The sequence below is a fragment of the Oncorhynchus mykiss genome, chromosome 25, assembly GCF_057628025.1.
Source record: "Oncorhynchus mykiss isolate SJ-2025 chromosome 25, ASM5762802v1, whole genome shotgun sequence".
Lineage (NCBI taxonomy): Eukaryota > Metazoa > Chordata > Actinopteri > Salmoniformes > Salmonidae > Oncorhynchus > Oncorhynchus mykiss.
Genome location: NC_143046.1, coordinates 93,690,001 through 93,711,546, shown reverse-complemented (window position 1 = coordinate 93,711,546; position 21,546 = coordinate 93,690,001). Strand labels below are relative to the sequence as shown.

Here is a 21,546-nt window from a genome sequence, read left to right as displayed (position 1 = left end):
GTCTTGTCGTGTCCCGTGTATATATATTTTTCCTTCACATATTTTGTATATTTTTCTAAACCCCAACTTCAACATACTCTCCTGCAACACGCATCACCCAATGTGGTATGTATCTGCTGTATGTATTTTCTTTACTTCTGAACCAGAACCGCCTAAAGAAGCTAACCAGCTAACTAGCTACTAGCTAGTAGTCAGCTAGCGGTCATCAGCTAACCTTTAGCCAGGACAACTCCTGCCAGTCTGCACAACGTGATTCAACCCAGAGTGTACCGGACTTCTTCTTCTCCTTATCCCCAAATTCCTAACGCAAGCTCTGAACCTCTTCACCTGGATCATCGCAGCTAGCTAGCTGCTATCTGATTGGCTTCTCCTGGCTAACGTCTCTGTCCCGAAGCAAACACCAATTAGTCTGGAGCTAACCTATGCTAGGCCCATCTTCCGGCTAGCTGAAGATGTCCATCAGCAACTCCATGCACTACAATTCTTATTTTGTCAATTGGCCTGGACCCCTTTTACTGCCGATGCAGAGCCCCGCCGATCCTTCACGACTGGACTACCGACGTAATCCGCCCGAGGGTTTTTTTCAACTGGCTCCCCCATCGCGACCTCCCCTGAATGCCCATCTGCTAGCCTGCTAGCCACGGCCCGCTAGCTGTCTAGAGCACACCGGACAGTTAGCTGAAGAAGTCCATCTGCCAATTTTTGGGGGTTACTTGGGGGATCATTTTACTACATGGAGCCCTGCTGATCCATCACAACTAATCTGCCAACGTAACCGCACGAAGGGGCTCCGTCACGACGTCCCTCTAAGGCCCTTCTGCTAGACTGCTATCCCATGCCTGCTAGCTGTCTGAATCGCCATGTTTCCAGCTCGCCCAGCTACTCACTGGACCCAATAATCACTCAGCTACGCATGCCTCTCCCTAATGTCAATATGCCTTGTCCATGGCTGTTTTGGTTAGTATTTATTGCCTTATCTCCTTGTACAGCCTCTAGCACTGCTCAATACGCCTTAGCTAACCCTTTAGTTCCACCTCCCACACATGCGGTCACCTCACCTGGTTTAAATTATGTTTATAGAGACAAAATATATCTCATCGTCACTCAATACATAGGTATACCTCCACTGTATTCACATCCTACCATACCTTTGTCTGTACATTATGCCTTGAAGTCTGTTATAACGTGCCCAGAAACCTGCTCCTTTTACTCTCTGTTCCGAACGTACTAGACGACCAGTTCTTATAGCCTTTAGCCGTACCCTTATCCTACTCCTGTTCAACCTCTCTTTCATATCGTCTGAGATCCCCAAAGATTGGAAAGCTGCCACGGTCATCCCCCTCTTCAAAGGGGGATACACTCTAGACCCAAACTGCTACAGACCTATATCTATCCTACCCTGCCTTTCTAAGGTCTTTGAAAGCCAAGTTAAAAACCAGATCACCAACCATTTTGAATCCCACCGTATCTTCTCCGCTACGCAATCTAGGACTGTCTTCATCTGAGCTCTCAGCAAAAGTTTAGTTCAGTTTAATTTATTATTTAAAAAAATTACAAAAACAAGCACACATAAAACTTAAAATTCATACTTGCACATGATTAAAATCATTGAGGATAACACATAATAAAGTCTGGGACTTATTTCCATTGTGGTCCTCTTGACACAAGATGGCTAGACAAGATGGAACACAGTATGGCAGTTACATATTCAAACAATAACATAGAAGAAGAACATCTATCTCATCATTCCAGTTACATCATAGGGGTTATTCATATGGGCTCAGAGGACATCAAACATATTTTTACTTTATTTTTAAAGCTGCCCAGAGAGAGCACGTTGTTTTTATAGGCAGAGGCAACTCATTCCTTTCTGAGGCTCCAGTATACAAGAAAGTACCTTTCCCAGCATTACTCCTGAACCTGTATAAGCACACATCAGCAACACCTGATCTGGTGCTGTGATTGTGTGCATCCCTAACACGAGGAAAGTAATCACTAAGATATCTGGGCGCAGGACCATAAATACTCCTGTAAAGCAAACCTAGTCTAATCTGGGACACCGTAGCCTCAACAGGCAACCAGTTTAGTTCCTGATAGCAGCTCCTGTCTATGTGAGTATGTGGAATCACCTTCAATACTACCATGGTCAGCTTATTCGGGGCTATCTGGAGCTTCCCCTTCATACATTTAGATAAGCCCCCAAACCAGGAAGTACTAGCATAGTCAAAATGGCATTGAATGAGGGCAGTAGCTAGCACTTTCATGGAGTCCTTATCAAGCAGCTTGGACTTTCTAGCCAAAAACTTAGTCCTGGCATTAACCTTCCCTAGCACCTTATTTGCCATGCCCACACCTCCCAAGCTTCCATCAAGGATACATCCCAAGTAGCTAACAGAGGTTTTAGTAGTCAGCACCTCACCTCCTAACTCCACTCTGATTTCAGACGACCTACACAATTTAGGTCTGGATCCAAAAATATTTGCTTAATTTTTCCCTAAGTGCAGAGACAGCTTATTATCTCCAAGCCATTTGCTAATTTTAGTAAGCTATGTGCTAAGTATGCTCTCCAACATAGTATTACTGTTGTGAGACAACAGAAGTGTAGAGTCATCCGCATAAAGAAAAATATGAAAGAAGCTTGTTCTTGCCGTATCGTTAATATACAATAAATACAGCAGAGGCCCAAACACGCTCCCCTGCGGAACGCCACAACTCATTGGTTTTGCCTGAGACCGTGAACCATTAACCTCTACTACTTGCTCTCTTCCTGATAAATATGACTTTACCCAGCCTAGAGGGATACTGCTTAACCCCAACCCCAGTTTGGAGATTAGGAGACAGTGGTTAACTGTATCAAAGGCCTTCTGTAGGTCAAGCAGTACCATTCCACACAGATTTCCCTCATCAATCTCTTTCCTGATGAAGTCAGTCAAGTAAAGTAGACATGAATCAGTGGAGTATGTTTTTCTAAAACCAGACTGAAAATCATACAATAGACCCTGTTTGTTAACATATTTATACATTGCTCATGTGCAATTCTCTCCAGGATCGTTGATGTTACACAGAGGATAGATACAGGCCTATAATTCTCAGGGTCAGACTTTATCCCCTTCTTATACAGAGGTATAACTTTAGCTTGTTTCATGTCCCTGGGAAATGTGCCTTGTTCAAGAGAGAGATTAATGATATGCTGTTAAGGTTTTCTTCCGATGAAAGAGAGGAGGACCAAAATGCAGCATGGTTAACTCGATACATCTTTAATAAAGATGATAACAAAACAATACAAAACCACTAAACGTAACGAAAAACCAAAACAGCCCTATCTGGTGCAAACAAACACAGAGACAGGAACAATCACCCACGAAACATTCAAAGAATATGGCTGCCTAAATATGGTTCCCAATCAGAGACAACGATAAACACCTGCCTCTGATTGAGAACCACTCCAGGCAACCATATACTTTCCTAGACTACTCTACTATACCACAATTCCATAACCTACAAAAACCCTAAGACAAAACACACCACATAAATAACCCATGTCACACCCTGGCCTGACCAAAATAATAAAGAAAACACAAAATACTAAGACCAGGGCGTGACATATGCGTAATACAAGGGCCAATTTGCTCAGCAGAATCTATGAGAAACCTTGCAGGAAAATTATCCAGGCCTGTGCTTTGGAGCATTTAAACTCTGCCAGCGTACTGACTCTATGGCTGTTGCTATCTTTGCAGAAGTGAAAGATTTTGGCGGAACCCCTAACTTTACAAAATACTTCTTGACTTGGTTGCTTCCATACAAACCAGAACTGGTGGGCAGCTTGCTAACTGGTGGCCAGCAGCTATCTCCTCTTTGATGTTCAGTCCAATACTGTTTAGTTTGTTTTTGGTAGTACTACTACAACCTAGTTCCCTAAAATTATTTCCAAAGCTTTTTAGAGTCATTTTTGTTCTCAATGATTTTTCTCAGCAAGGTAACCCTTCTTAGCTTCATCCATCCTGCGCTGTGCTTCGGAAATACAGATAACCCGCGATGGAAAAACCAAAATATACAAAACTTTTACAATCACGTGTATGTACAATATATATATGAAAAAGTGTTTGTACATCAAAAAACACATAATTATTATTATTATTATCAAATTATTAACATCCCCTCTTGACCTGGCCTATTCAAACTGGTTATTGTGTGCAACTTGGTGCATAATCTAGGGGAACAACATCACACTAATACACACGCTTATAGGGAAGGACATTCAACAAGCACAGCGCTTACACACATGACTGATGATTGGCTGAGAGAAATTGATGATAAACAGATTGTGGGGGTTGTTTTGTTAGACTTCAGTGCAGCTTTTAAACTTATATGTTATGGCTTTACATCCCCTGCTATATTGTGGATCAAGAGTTACCTGTCTAAGAGAACAGAGAGGGTGTCCTTTAATGGAAGCCTCTCCGACATAATTCAGGTAGAATCAGGAATTCCCCAGGGTAACTGTCTAGGCCCCTTACTTTTTTCAATCTTTACTAATGACATGACACTCGTTTTTGAGTAAAGCCAGTGTCGTGTCTTTAGCTATGCCGGATTAAGTGATATGACATACTATTCTATAAAATCCTTTCTCCGTAATTAATATTACCTGATTGAGCTAATCATGTAAATGTAATTAACTAGAAAGTTATTATAGTTATTATATATATACACCAGGGGTGTGGTGAAGATATGGTGTGTCTCCAGAATGGGGAGGGGTGTGGTGAAGATATGGCATCTCTCTCCAGAATGGGGAGGGATGTGGTGAAGATATGGTGTCTCTCCCCAGAATGGGGAGGGATGTGGTGAAGATATGGTGCGTCTCTCCAGAATGGGGAGGGGTGTGGTGAAGATATGGTGCGTCTCTCCAGAATGGGGAGGGGTGTGGTGAAGATATGGTGCGTCTCTCCAGAATGGGGAGGGGTGTGGTGAAGGAATGGTGCGGCTCTCCAGAATGGAGAGGGGGGTGTGGTGAAGATATGGTGTGTCTCTCCAGAATGGGGAAGGGTGTGGTGAAGATGTGGTGTGTCTCTCCAGAATGGGGAGGGGTGTGGTTAAGATGTGGTGTGTCTCTCCAGAATGGGGAGGGGTGTGGTTAAGATATGGTGTGTCTCTCCAGAATGGAGAGGGGGGTGTGGTGAAGATGTGGTGTGTCTCTCCAGAATGGGGAAGGGTGTGGTGAAGATGTGGTGTGTCTCTCCAGAATGGGGAAGGGTGTGGTGAAGATATGGTGTGTCTCTCCAGAATGGGGAAGGGTGTGGTGAAGATGTGGTGTGTCTCTCCAGAATTCCTGCTCATTCATTGTTTCATTGTGTGAATTGTTTGCCCTTTGATGGTTTATTTGTTATCAATTCCCCATTGCATACACATGACCAATAGTATGTGGACACCTGCTGGTCGAGCATCTCATTCCAGAATCATGGGCATTAACATGGAGTTGGTTCCCCCCCTTTGCTGCTATATTCTGGGTCGGCTTTCCACTAGATGTTGGTACATTACTGCAGGGACTTACTTTCATTCAGCCACAAGAGCATTAGTGAGGTCGGGCATTGATGTTGGGTGATTAGGCCTGGCTCGCAGTCTGTGTTCCAGTTCATCCCAAATGTGTTCGATGGGGTTGTGGTCAGGACCTCGCTTTTTAGCACAGGGGTATTGTCATGCTGAAACAGGAAAGGGCTTTCCCTAAACGGTTGCCACAAAGTTGGAAGCACAGAATCGTCTACAAAGTTATTGTATGCTGTAGCGTTAGTTCCACTTTGCATTCGGGCACTTTGCATTCGGGCAGCTAACGTTCTCCTGGCATCCGGCAAACCCAGATTCATCCATCGGACTGACAAATGATGAAGCGTGATTCAACACTCCAGAGAACACGTTTCCACTGCTCCAGAGTCCAATGGCGGCAAGCTTTACACCACTCCAGCCGATGCTTGGCATTGCGCATGGTGATCTTAGACTTGTGTGTGGTTGCTCGGCCATGGAAACCCATTTCAGGAAGCTCCCGATGAACAGTTATCGTGCTGATGTTGCTTCCAGAGGCAGTTTGGAACTCAGTAGTGAGTGTTGCAACCGAGGACAGACAATTTATACTCACTTCAGCACTCGGTGGTCCCATTCTGTGTAATTGTGTGGCCTACCACTTCGTGTCTGAGCAATTGTTTCTTCTCGATGTTTCCACTTCACAATGACAGCACTTACAGTTGACTAAAATTTGGTGAAATGACTTGTTAGAAAGGTAGCATCCTATGACGGTGCCAAGTTGAAAGTCACTGAGCTCTTCATTAAGGCAATTCTACTGCCAATGTTTGTCTATGGAGATTGCATGTGTACATGTGTGCTTAATTTTATACACCTGTCAGCAACGGGTGTGACTGAAATAGCTGAATTCAGTGATTTGAAGAGGTGTCCACATACTGCTGTATATTTTTTGGGGCAAAAAAGTATTTAGTCAGCCACCAATTGTGCAAGTTCTCCCACTTAAAAAGATGAGAGAGGCCTGTATTTTCATCATAGGTACACTTCAACTATGACAGACAAAATGAGGGTAAAAAATCCAGAAAATCACATTGTAGGATTTTTAATAAATTTATCTGCAAATTTTGGTGTAAAATAAGTATTTGGTCAATAACAAAAGTTTCTCAATACTTTGTTATATACCCTTTGTTGGCAATGACAGAGGTCAAACTTTTTCTGTAAGTCTTCACAAGGTTTTCACACACTGTAGCTGGTATTTTGGCCCATTCCTCCATGCAGATCTCCTCTAGAGCAGTGATGTTTTGGGGCTGTTGCTGGGCAACACGGACTTTCAACTCCCTCCAAAGATTTTCTATGGGGTTGAGATCTGGAGACTGGCTAGGCCACTCCAGGACCTTGAAATGCTTCTTGTGTTTGGGATCATTGTCATGCTGAAAGACCCAGCCACGTTTCATCTTCAATGCCCTTGCTGATGGAAGGAGGTTTTCACTCAAAATCTCACGATACATGGCCCCCATTCATTCTTTCCTTTACATGGATCAGTCGTCCTGGTCCCTTTGCAGAAAAACAGCCCCAAAGCATGATGTTTCCACCCCCATGCTTCACAGTAGTGTCGTGGAAATTTCCTCTATTTACCAAATCATGAGAGCAAACCACACACAAGTCAGAGTTAGTTATCAAAGTCTATCTGTTATGTCTCATCTTTACCACTCATGTCTTGTCCATTCGTCAACCAATATACCAGCATCATCAGAAAATGTTAGAACAATCTTTCTCCATGATCACTCCAAGTAGACTCATGAAAGAAAAGCAGTTGATAGCTTAGATCTGATACTGGACACCAATTTCTGGCTTGGTTCTTTTCTCTCGGTAGAAGTGGTTTGGAAAGCCTCCTTCAACGCCTTTGTCACTCTTCTTCAACCAGTTAGAGGGGGTTTTGAGGTACACACACTATTCGGTCCAATTATCTCTTCCATGCATTAAGATACCGTCTGATGTCACTTTTCATGATAACCTCGAAAGAACAGATCAGAACAACATTTTAGTTCAGTTCATTAACTACATGATAAATTATTACGTTTACCAATTATTCTTAACACATATTAAACATATTTCACAGAGAATATCAAAACATTCTATTGAAACTATTCTTTCAAATTGGTTTATACTCCCCATCTCACTGTCAACTCCATCGTAGAGCCAAGGATCAAGAAGTTAGACCTATACCTCGGGAATAGAACAAAACAAACACAACTATACACTCAACAATACAATACACTCCTTCACATATCACTTAAGTTGTATAACTTCAATTCAAACCCTTAAAAAACGGAATCCTCCCCCATGTTTTACACACATCTCTCTGTATGAGAGTAATGTAAAACAAAAACTAAAAAAATTGTAAAACAAAATTTCAACTAACCTAATCAAATTAAAATCACTAAACTGAAAAGAAACTACACAAAGAAAAATGATTTAACCCCTATGGTCATAGGAAAATAGACTTAAAGCAGCATACCCTTAGTTAAAAGCAATGCCCTTCACAGTGGTCCAAATTACAAATATGGCTAAGAAACATATTTACCAATTACACAAATTATTTTGAAAGCAGTATTACAAATGACCATAATTTCATTATCCAAATGGCTTTCCAATGCGGGTGATCAAGCCACAACAGAAAGTCATCAGAAGGTCACAGGTCATACAAAACCCTTCAAAGCAGTGTTATTCACTATATTAAACAATTTGCAAACAATAATCAACTAGTTCCAATTTTTTTTTATTTCCTTGTTCCCAGAACATTCCTTTATCAAAAGAATTTGCATGTGTAATGAAAAGTCAGAAAATAACAACTCATTAAAATCCCATGTGGTGAGTGCCCCTTTAATACCTTTAATACCCTTGCACTAAAACAAAAACCTTCCAGGCCCCTTTAATGTGGTAGTTTATGGCCTCAAATTCCCTCACTCTCCCCAAGAGTATAGTCCCTGGAAACATTCCAGAGAGAGACAGTGAAATATCAATTTTCCCGGAGAAAACACAAAACACTTAGTTAGTATTAATTTACACTACATCGATTCAGAAACTCAAATGTGAACTATAAACCAAACCTAATGATAATTCCACTGTACCTCAAATCATTAATCATAAGTATATGTATGATACAATGTTTAATTAAGTTAAATCAACTCCTAAAAAAACTTTTAATCAGCAACCTAATAATTTCAACCTGTTGATATAAATTTAGTAAAAACCAATCCTGATTTTTTTAAACAAATCTAAAATCTTTCAAAAGTTGGCGCTGTCTCATCAGCGTAAAAATCAAAACAAACTTATTATTTTTTCCCACTCATATCCACAAAGCTTTCATCCCCCCAAAACATATTAAATTATTTTGACTATTGCGGTAACAATACTATATTTAAAATTATGATACTCCCCCACTTAACATATTAGTTTAGTCTTCTGCCAACAGGCTCTCATACTACTCAATCCAGCAATCACCTTTAATGACCTGACATTGTTCCACATAATGGAAACATACTATAATGTTAGACTACATGAACTTTCCTGCTCAAATTAACTGGTGTTACTTAAACAATCAAACCAAGAATCAATAACCATCAGAATCTATTATCACGATGTTTTATGATTCAGACATCCAGTCTCCCTTTCTCATAGCCTAATACAGTCCAAATAAACGCCACAAATCTATGATGCCCACCTAGCGAATCAGCTGCTAGAAATACAGAAACAAATGTACCTGAACAACGGTCAAAACAATTAGAGTAAGGTTATTGTATATTCAAACTAATAACGCAAATTTACGTTATTCTACAACAATCTACCTGCCTCCAGCAATTTACCCTGACAATTAGTAGCCAACATAGCAACTAACTCTCTTCCATACTTTCCATACTTTCAGCTCAACTTACCCTATTCCTTTTTTCCCATTGGGCAAAAATATATAACCCCTCTCATTTCAACGTTTTTCCTTACCTCTATGTAAGATTAAAACCCCAACTTTATAACTTCCTCTTCTCATTGCTCTTCACACTTATGAAATGTATCCTATTTCTTTAAAAATAACACACGCAGCGCCAAAATTATAACGTGCATCAGTCAATCTATAAGAATGAAAATCATTTCGGTAACCACTTTCTATCGCCATTCTCTCTCCGCTATTATTCAGAATTTCTTTAACTTAGGTAACTGTCTTCTCTATTGATACAGTAATTTAAATACGACTCAATTCTCAATACATTATTCCAGCAGATAATTTAGTGAACAGACATCGTCTTGCATCAGAATTCGCTTCGTTAATATTTTAAGTTGAATTATAGTCTATCAATTTAACCTAAACAATCTATTGAAAACGTTCAATTTATCCCTTCTATCAATGTGAACCAGACAAGCTATTAAAACGTTCAGTTTATATCTTATACAAACACTAGCGACCATAACTTTCCAGGCAAGACATACAAATAGATTATTTTCAATCAAAACCTCAGAATTCAGTCATTGCAATGACTGGGAATGGTACCATGGCCTCCCACGTGGCAGGCGAGAATTCTTCCACTGAACCACCAATGCTATGTGAAAAACTAAGTTTCTCCGCAAATAAACCCCATTTACAAGTAAAATCAAAATACGTCACTGTCGGCAATTCCCAGAAGAATAATAGCCCAATTTTAATAGTACAAACGTTACTCCAGCTATGATTCTCAAATTCCAAATGAATATATTAGCAATCAAAGAATAAAATCGACAGTTAATGACTAGTTAACAGATATTGCGCCTTTTAATAAAAGTAGATTATGTTTACTTATGCAACGTATTTCAATTACTTTACTACATCACATTAATCACGCAATGATAATTAGTTTGATGGAAAACCTTAGGCTTTGTACGACATTATAAATTACATCGAGATTCCCCCTTAATTCTCTCTAACTTTATTCAGTTTATTCAATAAATCCCGCAACTTCTCTAATACTGGGAAGAAAAAATATAACATGTTCAGACCTTAAGGGCAGTTCAATTTCAAATGTTTCACCCAGACGGAGATAATCCAATATGCGTTTTATAGTTACATCGTTAGGGTAAGATAATCAAAAGTGGACACACTCTAATCAGTTTCTAGAGCTCAATTTCCCAGATTTTGTAGATTATTTTAATAGTGCTTAAAAACTTATCCATTTAAGATACCAACCCAAAACCTATGTACGTCTACGAATGGGTGGTTTAAATTGTATCTAATCATTCTCAGCATTACTTTATCAAATCTCTAGTAATTGATTATACACACATACAATTTATCATAATTTCAAATAATTCACAGAATCCATATAAAACTTTCAGGATCACCCACACAGGATTGGTCAGATGTTCACACAGAACTGGTCAGACGTCCACACAGAACATCAGAACATAAAAAGGTTTGCCCACACAGAGTCAACCCTACCCCGCTCACACAGAACGGTCCGACAACTATTACCTAGTGATCCCATAACAAAATACTCACAGAGTAACCTATGGCATACCTGGCTAGCACATTTAAAATAATTGGAATTCACCACATCTGAGGGTCACTTAGACAATCACACAGATGCACAGAATGAGGTCCTTCTTCCAATAGGGCTTCACCAAGTGCCGTGTTTCACCTAGAACACACAGTCCCCTGGCCCCTCACCCCGACAGACCTCACCAAATCCCCACTGTGATCAATTCAGTGTCAGGAGGGCTCTTGGTCACTCGCAACCGGACAGTGCAGAGTATCTTTTGAGTCCACAAAACCCCCAGATTACTCTCCTCTGACTCGGCCCTGCTTACGCCGCCAAGGTGCCTTCCTTACAAAGGAATTCACGCTCAGAGTATACGTAACAGGCATAATTAAAAAACTCGACTTCAAATCTGTGTGTGGTTCGCTCACCTTTTTCTTTAAAAACAACTCAGTTCGAGATGTGGTATCCACTCGGCTCGCTTCCTCTTAGATTAAAGGTTGGTCCATCTGCTTCGTTCCCGAAGTGCGGTTTCCCTGAGATCCCAAGTTTAGGGGATCCCTCGTGCACGATTTATTTACCTAGATCGTCAGGAACGGTCACCGAGTGAAGATTCACATCCCCTCCTCGTCGCCAAATGTCGTGGAAATTTCCTCTATTTACCAAATCATGAGAGCAATCCACACACAAGTCAGAGTTAGTTATCAAAGTCCATCTTTAATTATATGAGCTCTATCACAACCCTGTGACTCTCAGATCAATTCAGTGTCTATCAATGTATTCTCTGAGAGTCCCTTCCACATTGCAACTGAGATCCTTTAATAGCAAAAAACACACATAGCCAGACAGCATAGACATAATTCATTGTTCAGCTTTGTCTCCCACACTATGCTCTTTTCTCAAACTCAAACTCAGAACCATAAACCAATCCTCCATATCAACAGGCATATATCAAATCCATCCTATCTTGACAAGATCACAGAGACAAACTGACTGGCACACAGACATTGTGGAGCCAAGAGATACACGCTTGACCTCTCCCCTCTCTCCGGCCCAAGCAACTTAGTCTTGACATAGAACAGATACTGCAACACCGCCACAGTATTATACAAACACATTCTGATGAGAAGTAACTTACAAACATATGATGAATATAAAACATCTTACCTATGTTACCAACCAATTCTGATTATTCCCCAACAGTAGGTATGGTGTTCTTTGAATGCAACTCAGCATTCTTTGTCTTCCAAACACAACGAGTTGAGTTTTTACCAAAAAGTTATATTTTGGTTTCATCTGACCATATGACATTCTCCCAATCTTCTTCTGGATCATCCAAATGCTCTCTAGCAAACTTCAGACGGGCCTGGACATATACTGGCTTAAGCAGGGGGACATGTCTGGCACTGCAGGATTTGAGTCCCTGGCGGCGTAGTGTGTCACTGATGGTGTTACGGTGCGTGAATGAGGACCCAAAAGCGAATCAACTTAAACAGAGCTTCTTTAATTACCAAACATAGGTAGGCTCAGATGGACCGGCAGATTCCGACAGGACAGGACAAGGTTACAGCAAACATGACGACAGTCTGGTTCAGGCATGAATGACACAAACAAACAAGAATCCGACAAGGACAGGAGCAGAAACAGAGAGAGATATTGGGACCTAATCAGAGGGAAAAAAGGGAACAGGTGGGGAACGGGGTGAATGGGTAGTTAGAGGAGACAAGGGACAGCTGGGGGAAAGCGGGGGAGAAAAGGTAACCTAACACGACCAGCAGAGGGAGACAGGGTGAAGGGAAAGGACAGAGACAAGACAACATGACAGTACATGACAGTACCCCCCCACTCACCGAGCGCCTCCTGGCGCACTCGAGGAGGAAACCTGGCGGCAACGGAGGAAATCATCAATCAGCGCACGGTCCAGCACGTCCCGAGAGGGAACCCAACTCCTCTCCTCAGGACCGTACCCCTCCCAGTCAACTAGGTACTGATGACCACGGCCCCGAGGACGCATGTCCAAGATTTTACGGACCCTGTAGATAGGTGCGCCCTCGACAAGGATGGGGGGGGGGGGGGAAGACGAGCGGGGGCGCGAAGAACGGGCTTAACACAGGAGACATGGAAGACCGGGTGGACGCGACGAAGATATCGCGGAAGAAGAAGTCGCACTGCGACAGGATTAATGACCTGAGAGATACGGAATGGACCAATGAACCGCGGGGTCAACTTGCGAGAAGCCGTCTTAAGGGGAAGGTTCTGAGTGGAGAGCCAAACTCTCTGACCGCGACAATATCTAGGGCTCTTAGTTCTACGCTTATTAGCAGCTCTCACAGTCTGCGCCCTATAACGGCAAAGTGCAGACCTGACCCTCTTCCAGGTGCGCTCGCAACGTTGGACAAAAGCCTGAGCGGAGGGGACGCTGGACTCGGCGAACTGAGATGAGAACAACGGAGGCTGGTACCCGAGGCTACTCTGAAAAGGAGATAGCCCGGTCGCAGACGAAGGAAGCGAGTTGTGGGCGTATTCTGCCCAGGGGAGCTGTTCTGACCAAGACGCAGGGTTGCGAAAAGAAAGACTGCGTAAGATGCGACCAATAGTCTGATTGGCCCGTTCTGCTTGACCGTTAGACTGGGGGTGAAAGCCGGAAGAGAGACTGACGGAAGCCCCAATCAAACGGCAAAACTCCCTCCAAAATTGAGACGTGAATTGCGGACCTCTGTCCGAAACGACGTCTGACGGAAGGCCATGAATTCTGAAAACATTCTCGATGATGATTTGTGCCGTCTCTTTAGCAGAAGGAAGCTTAGCAAGGGGAATGAAATGAGCCGCCTTAGAGAACCTATCGACAACCGTAAGAATAACAGTCTTCCCCGCTGACGAAGGCAGTCCGGTGACAAAATCTAAGGCGATGTGAGACCACGGTCGAGAGGGAATAGGAAGCGGCCTGAGACGGCCGGCAGGAGGAGAGTTACCGGACTTAGTCTGCGCGCAGACCGAACAAGCAGCCACGAAACGACGCGTGTCATGCTCCCGGGTGGGCCACCAGAAACGCTGGCGAATGGAAGCAAGCGTACCCCGAACGCCAGGGTGGCCGGCTAACTTGGCAGAGTGAGCCCACTGAAGAACGGCCAGACGAGTAGGAACGGGAACGAAAAGAAGGTTCCTAGGACAAGCGCGCGGCGACGGAGTTTGAGTGAGTGCTTGCTTTACCTGCCTCTCAATTCCCCAGACAGTCAACCCGACAACACGCCCCTCAGGGAGAATCCCCTCGGGGTCAGTGGAGGCTACTGAAGAACTGAAGAGACGAGACAAAGCATCAGGCTTGGTGTTCTTAGAGCCCGGACGATAAGAAATCACGAACTCGAAACGAGCGAAAAACAGCGCCCAACGCGCCTGACGCGCATTAAGTCGTTTGGCAGAACGGATGTACTCAAGGTTCCTATGGTCAGTCCAAACGACAAAAGGAACGGTCGCCCCCTCCAACCACTGTCGCCATTCGCCTAGGGCTAACCGGATGGCGAGCAGTTCGCGGTTACCCACATCATAGTTACGTTCCGACGGCGACAGGCGATGAGAAAAATACGCGCATGGGTGGACCTTGTCGTCAGAGAGGGAGCGCTGAGAAAGGATGGCTCCCACTCCCACCTCTGACGCGTCAACCTCGACAACGAACTGTCTAGAGACGTCAGGTGTAACAAGGATAGGAGCGGATGTAAAACGATTCTTGAGGAGATCAAAAGCTCCCTGGGCGGAAACGGACCACTTAAAGCACGTCTTGACAGAAGTAAGGGCTGTGAGAGGAGCTGCCACCTGACCGAAATTACGGATGAAACGACGATAGAAGTTCGCGAAGCCGAGAAAGCGCTGCAGCTCGACGCGTGACTTAGGGACGGGCCAATCAATGACAGCTTGGACCTTAGCGGGATCCATCTTAATGCCTTCAGCGGAAATAACAGAACCGAGAAATGTGACGGAGGAGGCATGAAAGGTGCACTTCTCAGCCTTCACAAAAAGACAATTCTCTAAAAGGCGCTGGAGGACACGTCGAACGTGCTGAACATGAATCTGGAGTGACGGTGAAAAAATCAGGATATCGTCAAGGTAAACGAAAACAAAGATGTTCAGCATGTCTCTCAGGACATCATTGACTAATGCCTGAAAGACAGCTGGAGCGTTAGCGAGGCCGAAAGGAAGAACCCGGTATTCAAAGTGCCCTAACGGAGTGTTAAACGCCGTCTTCCACTCGTCCCCCTCCCTGATGCGCACGAGATGGTAAGCGTTACGAAGGTCCAACTTAGTGAAAAACCTGGCTCCCTGCAGGATCTCGAAGGCTGAAGACATAAGAGGAAGCGGATAACGATTCTTCACTGTTATGTCATTCAGCCCTCGATAATCTATGCAGGGGCGCAGAGACCCGTCCTTCTTCTTGACAAAAAAAAACCCCGCTCCGGCGGGAGAGGAGGAGGGGACTATGGTACCGGCGTCAAGAGCTACAGACAAATAATCTTTGAGAGCCTTACGTTCGGGAGCCGACAGAGAGTATAGTCTACCCCGGGGGGGGGTGGTTCCCGGAAGGAGATCAATACTACAATCATACGACCGGTGTGGAGGAAGAGAGGTGGCCCTGGACCGACTGAACACCGTGCGCAGATCGTGATATTCCTCCGGCACCCCTGTCAAATCACCAGGCTCCTCCTGTGAAGAAGAGACAGAGGAAACAGGAGGGATAGCAGACATTAAACATTTCACATGACAAGAGACGTTCCAGGAGAGGATAGAATTACTAGACCAATTAATGGAAGGATTATGACAAACTAGCCAGGGATGGCCCAAAACAACAGGTGTAAAAGGTGAACGAAAAATTAAAAAAGAAATGGTTTCACTATGATTACCAGAAACAGTGAGGGTTAAAGGTAGCGTCTCACGCTGAATCCTGGGGAGAGGACTACCATCCAGGGCGAACAAGGCCGTGGGCTCCTTTAACTGTCTGAGAGGAATGTCATGTTCCCGAGCCCAGGTCTCGTCCATAAAACAGCCCTCCGCCCCAGAGTCTATTAAGGCACTGCAGGAAGCTGACGAACCGGTCCAGCGTAGATGGACCGACAAGGTAGTGCAGGATCTTGAAGGAGAGACAGGAGTAGTAGCGCTCACCAGTAGCCCTCCGCTTACTGACGAGCTCTGGCCTTTTACTGGACATGAAGTGACAAAATGACCAGCGGAACCGCAATAGAGACAGAGGCGGTTGGTGATTCTCCGTTCCCTCTCCTCAGTCGAGATGCGGATACCTCCCAGCTGCATGGGCTCAGCACCCGAGCCGGCAGAGGAAGATGGTAGTGATGCGGAGAGGGAGGCGACGGAGAGCGCGAGCTCCTTTCCACGAGCTCGGTGACGAAGATCAACCCGTCGCTCAATGCGAATAGCGAGTTCAATCAAGGAATCCACGCTGGAAGGAACCTCCCGGGAGAGAATCTCATCCTTTACCTCTGCGCGGAAACCCTCCAGAAGACGAGCGAGCAAGGCCGGCTCGTTCCAGCCACTGGAGACAGCAAGAGTGCGAAACTCAATAGAGTAGTCTGTTATGGATCGATTGCCTTGACATAGGGAAGACAGGGCCCTGGAAGCCTCCTCCCCAAAAACAGATCGATCAAAAACCCGTATCATCTCCTCCTTAAAGTCTTGATACTGGTTAGTACACTCAGCCCTTGCCTCCCAGATTGCCGTGCCCCACTCACGAGCCCGTCCAATAAGGAGAGATATGACGTAGGCGACACGAGCAGTGCTCCTGGAGTAAGTGTTGGGCTGGAGAGAAAACACAATATCACACTGGGTGAGGAACGAGCGGCATTCAGTGGGCTCCCCAGAGTAACACGGCGGGTTATTGATTCTGGGCTCCGGAGATTCGAAAGCCCTGGAAGTGGCCGGTGGATCGAGGCGGAGATGGTGAACCTGTTCTGTGAGGTTGGAGACTTGGGTGGCCAGGGTCTCAACGGCATGTCGAGCAGCAGACAATTCCTGCTTGTGTCTGCCTAGCATCGCTCCCTGGATCTCGACGGCTGAGTGGAGAGGATCCGAAGTCGCTGGGTCCATTCTTGGTCGGATTCTTCTGTTACGGTGCGTGAATGAGGACCCAAAAGCGAATCAACTTAAACAGAGCTTCTTTAATTACCAAACATAGGTAGGCTCAGATGGACCGGCAGATTCCGACAGGACAGGACAAGGTTACAGCAAACATGACGACAGTCTGGTTCAGGCATGAATGACACAAACAAACAAGAATCCGACAAGGACAGGAGCAGAAACAGAGAGAGATATTGGGACCTAATCAGAGGGAAAAAAGGGAACAGGTGGGGAACGGGGTGAATGGGTAGTTAGAGGAGACAAGGGACAGCTGGGGGAAAGCGGGGGAGAAAAGGTAACCTAACACGACCAGCAGAGGGAGACAGGGTGAAGGGAAAGGACAGAGACAAGACAACATGACAGTACATGACAGATGGTAGGCTTTGTTACTTTGGTCCCAGCTCTCTGCAGGTCATTCACTAGGTCCCCCCGTGTGGTTCTGGGATTTTTGCTCACTGTTCTTGTGATCATTTTGACCCCACGGGGTGAGATCTTGCGTGGAGCCCCAGATCGAGGGAGATTATCAGTGGTCTTGCATGTCTTCCATTTCCTAATAATTGCTCCCACAGTTGATTTCTTCAAACCAAGCTGCTTACCTATTGCAGATTCAGTCTTCCCAGCCTGGTGCAGGTCTACAATTTTGTTTCTGGTGTCCTTTGACAGCTCTTTGGTCTTGGAGTTATAGACCTACTGCTGCATTGACCTATAGGCTATCTCTGAGTTATAGACCTACTGCTACATTGACCTATAGGCTATCTCTGAGTTATAGACCTACTGCTACATTGACCTATAGGCTATCTCTGAGTTATAGACCTACTGCTACATTGACCTATAGGCTATCTCTGAGTTATAGACCTACTGCTACATTGACCTATAGGCTATCTCTGAGTTATAGACCTACTGCTACATTGGTCTATAGGCTATCTCTGAGTTATAGACCTACTGCTGCATTGACCTATAGGCTATCTCTGAGTTATAGACCTACTGCTACATTGGTCTATAGGCTATCTCTGAGTTATAGACCTACTGCTACATTGGTCTATAGGCTATCTCTGAGTTATAGACCTACTGCTCCATTGACCTATAGGCTATCTCTGAGTTATAGACCTACTGCTACATTGACCTATAGTTATCATCATATCATTGACCTATAGGTTACCTGGAGAAGTGCTCGGGTGGTGCTTCTCAAGACCATCTCCAGGTATCGTCAACAAGCGGAATGCCACCGGACTTTGGCTCCTCGCTATCGGGTCGGGCAGAGGGCATTGTTGTCCACTCGGGACCCTCCGGGTAGAATCCCGTAAACTTTCCCCCCGTTGCATTGGTCCTTTCCCCATTTCTAGAGTCCATAGTCCCACTGCTGTCCGTCTGTTGTTGCCCCGTGCCCTCCATGTTCACCCCACTTTTCATGTGTCCAGGATTAAGCCCTTGTCTCACAGTCCTCTGTCTTCGGTTTCTAGGCCCATATTCTCTCGCTCTCCCAGTTTTGACCCTTGCCTGTTTTCTGGACTCTGTACCTGCCTGCTGACCAGTCTACCTGCCCTGACCTCGAGCCTGCCTGCCACTCTGTACCTCCTGAACTCTGATCTGGTTTTGACCTTCTGCCTATCCACCACTATTCTCTTGCCTACCCCTTTTGGAACTAATAAATATCAAACGCTCAAACCATCTGCCTCCCGTGTCTGCATCTGGATCTGGCCCTGAGCCCTTATAGAAGGAGTAAGCCCATTCCAGGACCTGAGGCCGGGCTGAATCAAGAACGAACATCCGGTTAGCCGAGCCCCCCCCAAAAAATGAGAAATTGGGCATCTTTGTTTAATTCAGCGTCTAATGTCGAATCTGTGAAGTTCTATGGGATAATTTAACAGAGTAGTTACTATTATTGTACAGTGTCTTAATTACACTTAGAAAATATTGACCAAAACCAAAAAAATCAAAGTCTCAAAAAGAAAATAATATATAACTAGTAAATATATAGTTATTTTCAAGAAACATAGCTACAGTCCACTTAGCTAGCTAGCTTGCTACTTTATCAAATCAGATAGATAGCTAGCAAGAACATTTGTTTTCCACTCACATCTAAAGCTGCCTGATACAGTTTGCTAGTAAAGTAGGATGGTTAAATCAGAAGCCAGCTAGCAATGCCACGTTCATGCTTTTTACCCCCCAAAAGACATGCACACACAGTGGAGTAAAGTACCTCAGTAGTACTTTAAAGTATTTTTACCTAAGAGAAAATCCCTGGTCATCCCTACTGCATCTGATCTGGCGGACTCACTAAACACAAGTGTTTTGTTTGTAAATTGTGTAGAAGTCTATCTCTGGTAATCTGTATTTGCTTAATATAAGGAATTTGAAATTATTCATCAAATCAAATCAAATTTATTTATAAAGCCCTTCTTACATCAGCTGATATCTCAAAGTGCTGTACAGAAACCCAGCCTAAAACCCCAAACAGCAAGCAATGCAGGTGTAGAAGCATGGTGGCTAGGAAAAACTCCCTAGAAAGTCCAGAACCTAGGAAGATACCTAGAGAGGAACCAGGCTATGAGGGGTGGCCAGTCCTCTTCTGGCTGTGCCGGGTGGAGATTATAACAGAACATGGCCAAGATGTTCAAATGTTCATAAATGACCAGCAGGGTCAAATAATAATAATCACAGTAGTTGTCGAGGGTGCAACAGGTCAACACCTCAGGAGGAAATGTCAGTTGGCTTTTCATAGCCGATCATTCAGAGTATTTCTACCGCTCCTGCTGTCTCTAGAGACTTGAAAACAGCAGGTCTGGGACAGGTAGCACGTCCCAGACCTGGGACTTGCATTGATAGTTTTACTTTTGATACTTAAGTATATTTAAAACCAAATACTTTTACTTTTACTCAAGTAGTACTTTACTGGGTGAATTTCACTTGAGTCATTTTATATTATGTTATCTTTACTTTTACTCAAGTATGAAAATTGGGTTCCGGCTGTATACCAGGGATGTTGTCCCCATCAGCTCCCAGAGTCTTCACCTGAACGAACGTCACAGGCTGAATCACACACTTGGGGGGTGTTGCTTATTAGCGCACATGCTTCACACTTTTTTCTCAAGCAACCTGGGGGGAAAATGAACTTGAAACCCCCCTAGAGTCTATTGACGCACTGGTGCATCAATCTAATTAACAGAATGAAAAAATGACCATCAAAATCTGTCAGTTTAAAATCTGTCATGTTTTTTTTGCATAGGCTGCGGCTCAATCCACCGCATCCGTCTATTGCAGCCTTCCACACCTGCTGTGGAAGGAGGCCGAGCTGACTAGGTTAGGGTTATACGTCTATAGCAGCCTTCCACACCTGCTGTGGAAGGAGGCCGAGCTGACTAGGTTAGGGTTATACGTCTATAGCAGCCTTCCACACCTGCTGTGGAAGGAGGCCGAGCTGACTAGGTTAGGGTTATACGTCTATAGCAGCCTTCCGCATCTGCTGTGGAAGGAGGCCGAGCTACAGCTGTCTTGGTCAGAGCATGAGACATCACGAATATAACCCTAACCCTAACCCTAACCATATGGCTGTAGCGCCCGAACGGTTTGGCCAACAAACTACTTTCATGAACAGGAGACTCTCACTACGACCCCCACAAGTGTCACCGGTTTTAAAAAATCTATGGAAGTATGGAGGTAGTTTTGTGCCTACACAAAAAAAAGGGGTTAGATATGGGTCCCAAAAAATATATTTTTTAACTTGCAAAAACTCCTTCTCTTCTCCCTGGACATTGAACAGTAACCTACTTAAATAATTGTTCTTCAGGAATCGATGCACAGATGTGACACTAGATAGAGCAGGAGAGCTGTTAAGAGAGTAACAGCAGAGACTGCCCACAGGCCACACACTGGTTGAATCAACGTTGTTTCCACAAAATGACGTTGATCCAACGTGGAATAGACATTCTGACATCTGTGTCTAGTGTGTGGATCAGACCTCTGGTACCAGTGTACTCACTGTATCCTGTAGAAACATAACTGTACGATGGGTTGTTGCTGAGGAAACTCGGTTTAATAGGAAATTACTAACAGGTTACTAACAGGTCTAACATTACAGTTATGCCCACATTTTTCCTCGTCTTCGAAGTGAGAATAACATCACTATCACATCTCAGATAATATACAGACTATATGCACGGAAAAACAAAATATTTGCATTTGAGGGAGAAGACATGACCCTGAAAAAAAGAGTAAAAACAATAACACTGTGATGTCATCTTAGCTAGCCAATAACAGAGTCACCAGGAAACTATCGGGTCGGCTGCATCTGAAGGGTGAGGTTCATGCAGACAGACTGCTAACATGGAGGCTTCACACAAGATAGATACTTCCTAAGATATCCAGTCTGAACCATAGAGATTTCATTGTCTAAACAATAGAGATTTCATGGTCTAAACAGCCT

At 44.2% G+C, this 21,546-nt stretch overlaps 1 protein-coding gene and 1 long non-coding RNA gene across 2 annotated transcripts in view; one reads left to right on the top strand and one right to left on the bottom strand.

Moving 5' to 3' along the window:
* Window positions 1-21,546, top strand: part of LOC149972175 (uncharacterized) — an 86,082-nt gene that overhangs the window by 21,041 nt on the left and 43,495 nt on the right. The gene's annotated exons all lie outside the window — the stretch shown is intronic.
* Window positions 21,135-21,546, bottom strand: part of asmt2 (acetylserotonin O-methyltransferase 2) — an 86,115-nt gene continuing 85,703 nt past the window's right edge. The window contains exon 9 of the mRNA XM_036962707.2: window positions 21,135-21,546. This exon is cut by the window's right edge and continues 219 nt beyond it. The gene's annotated coding sequence lies outside the window, so the exon portion shown is untranslated.